Source organism: Nicotiana sylvestris, chromosome 10 (assembly GCF_000393655.2).
Source record: "Nicotiana sylvestris chromosome 10, ASM39365v2, whole genome shotgun sequence".
In the NCBI taxonomy this organism is placed as follows: Eukaryota; Viridiplantae; Streptophyta; class Magnoliopsida; order Solanales; family Solanaceae; genus Nicotiana; species Nicotiana sylvestris.
In genome coordinates this window covers 159,473,134-159,476,619 of record NC_091066.1, presented here as the reverse complement: position 1 = coordinate 159,476,619, position 3,486 = coordinate 159,473,134, and positions in this window count along the sequence as shown.

Here is a 3,486-nt window from a genome sequence, read left to right as displayed (position 1 = left end):
AGGTCACAGATCTTCAGTTTGAAAGAGAAATTCAGACCGCGGCCAATGAAGGGGACAGAAAGAAATCAGCCCAAGAAAATGACTCCCTTAAAGCTCAAAACCGACAAGTCATAATGGATGTCGACAACCAACGGAGAAGCCGTTCCGATAAAAGGCTGATAGCAGGGTTAAGGAATCAGGTCATTGAAAGCAGAAAGGACTTGGAAAGATCTGAGGCTAGCATAGCAAGAATGCGGGCCAGATGGGCAAAAGGTGCAGCAACGCGGAAAAAGCACCTATGGTAAGTGAGAAGGGATTATGAAGGGAGCATTGAAATATTAAGAGAAACAAATTCCACTCTCAGAGATCGGGTCTTTAAACAAGCCCGAGATGCTAGAACGGATAGGGAGCACTGTTATGATTTAATAGCCCGAATGGAAGAACAAATGGAGAGGTTCCAAGATTGGCTCGTTGACAGCACTTACGTATTGGGATTAAAGTATCAACGAATAAAATAGCTATGTATGGAAAGGGATAGAATCAGGGGTAGGATCGATGAGATTGGGCACTACATCACCACGAAGTGCCTAACCTGTGAGGAAATGCCCCGTGATACCCTTTTTGCCTCAGTCATGGGTTATGTCCACCGGATCATGGAGGAATTAAAAAGCTTGCAAAGAGTCCTTGCACCAAAGTCCGCGGAAAGGCCGAACGATGCCTCGCGGGCACCAAAATTCAAGGCTTTAATGTATCCCTAGTTTAAGTCTGCACTTGTTGTTTTTAAGAGTCTGTTGTCTACCCTTCTGTTCTCTTTTCATATCAAACAATGTTAATAGTGTGGAGTCTGTATTTTGTTTATCTTTTTTTCAAATGGATAGCTTGTAATAACATATTTTGGTAATAAAATAAAAAAAAATTGAAATGAAAAAAATAAATAAATGAATTGTGTCATTATTTTTACTTGTGGCAGAACTACGCCCGGTCTGATTCATGCGGGGACATGATATGTAGGCAATCCATATAATATTCGACCATCATTGAAAAGAAATAAAGGCATTGTGCATAAACGAAAGGAAAAAAGGACATAAAAAGAAAGAGTAAGCTGGGATGACGCATGCAATCAAAGCAAAAACATGTTATAAATGGTTAAACTGCCTAGGAACATTGCATTCCACAATGTGAAATTGCAATATGTGTTAAACTCTAACGCTAACAAGTTTGTTATTTATATCAGAGAAAGAGATTTCAAAACAGTTAGCTCGTTAGAACGTTCTGGAAGATTACCATTACCACACAAGATCTAAAGGGCCCATTCCGGAAAGTATGTCTGGTTCGGACAAAAGTGTTGAGGAGGAAAAGACGGAGATGCAAATGATGAAGGAGGAAGTAGACCGGTTGAGACAAGAGATAGCTGGGATGCACCTAGCCTGGGCTAAGGGACAAATATCACCAATACTTCCCCCTATTCCTACCCTTTCACCAACTCGGACTCCGGAACTCCCTTCCACTAGTCCATCAACGAGCTTCCCCATTGCCCAATACTATCAAGGGGAAACTTCCTATAATCCCCAAACTTCACCACCCAAACAAAACCCTCTTCCACCAGTAGTTCCTGTTTTCGTGGCACCTCTTCCCGCCACATTGCAAAACTCATCCGTTGAACTAGTGTTTCAGGTTCACGACAACCAATACTATCCTCCTGAACTCACCTTCAAAGCACCCGAGCCATACACTTACACCCCTCACCTTCAGCTCCCGACAGAAACTGAGAGGCCAGCCAAGAATCTGGAGCAGGACGAAGTGCTCCGTAAAGTGAAAATCCTGGAGCAATCCTTAAGGAATAGGCATGGATTGGGCATCCAAGTTAGTGTGTCCTATAAAGATCTGTGTCCCTTCCCCGATGTTCAACTGCCGGCAGGTTTTAAGATGCCAAAGTTTGATCTATATGAGGGACATGGTGATCCCACGACACATTTACGAGGTTTCTGTAGCAAGATGAGAGGGGCAGGTGGAAAAGATGAGCTGCTAATACCTTATTTCGGTCAAAGTTTAAGTGGGTCCGCATTAGAATGGTACACGAGGTAGGATCCTAGCAGGTGGTATACCTGGGACGATCTAGCACAAGCATTTGCGGGTCATTTCTAGTATAACCTTGAGATCTTCCCCGACCGTCTCACACTGTTAAAACTTGAGAAAAAGCCTAGAGAGAGCTTCAGGGAATTCGGATTCCGTTGGAGAGAACAAGCAGCAAGAGTCGATCCACCAATGAGGGAAGGTGAAATGGTGGACTACTTCTTACAAATGTTGGAGCCAACTTACTTTGGTCACCTGGTGACATCAGTTGGTAAATCTTTCAATGAAGTAGTAAAAATGGGCGGTATGGTTGAAGAAGGACTCAAGTCCAACAAGATAATGAGTTATTAAGCAATCAAGGCTACAACAAATGGCCATCACGCCCAAACTTATGCCCAGCCTCCGGCTCGCCCGCAATGGCGTGCGCCGGCTCCCCAACATACATATCCACCTCCACAAAACACATATCCACCTCCACAAAACACATATCCACCACCAAGGGCCTACAAGAATCCTTCAGGGCCAAGCTTCCATGGGAATCAGACTATTAGGAACGAAAGGGTGCAGAGGTCGAGAACATTCACTCCGTTGGGAGAAACCTATACTACTTTGTTCCACAAGTTGAGGCAGTTAGGCCTATTAAGTCCTGTTGAACCCAAATTGCCAAATCCCCTTCCCAAAAATCTGGACCACTCAGTAAGCTGTGAATATTGTTCGGGGGCTCCCGGACATGATACTGAGAAGTGTTGGAAGTTGAAGACTGTTGTACAAGATCTTATTGACACAAATAGGATCGAGGTTCAGGCACCAGAGGCACCCAACATCAATGAGAACCCATTGTCGGTGCACCACGAGGCTCACATGATCGAACTAATGCACGAAGGGGGAGAGCCCAAGAAACCCTCACAAACAGTAATGATGATTCATGCCAGTCCAAACGAAAAGTTGACCAGTGGAAAGGCAGTGGTATAGTTGGGAAAGGTAGATGACAAGCCATTTGTGTTAGTGGGGAAAGGTTCGTCTGTTGCTGCGAAGAAGCCAGAGTCAGTCAAGGTAATGCTACAGGGAGTATCAAGCACACCAGTGTTGGTAGTAAAGGGGGCCCGCATAGAACCAGTTGTTATCAGGCCAGTAATGCAGTTGCCGATAACAAGTGAGAAAGTTGTGCCATGGAGCTACAGTCAAGTGACAGTTATGTATAAGGGGAAGGAGGTTGTGGAAGAAGTATGCGAGACCTAGGGGTTAACTCGTTCGGGAAGGTGTTTTGTTCCCGCAAAATTGAGAAAGGACAATCCTGTAACAATAAAGAAGCCAGTGACGGAGGAGGAAGCAGAGGAGTTTTTGAAGAAGATGAAGGCACAGGACTACTCCATTATAGAGCAGTTAAGGAAGACCCCAGCCCAAATTTCTTTGCTATCCTTGTTGATCCATTCA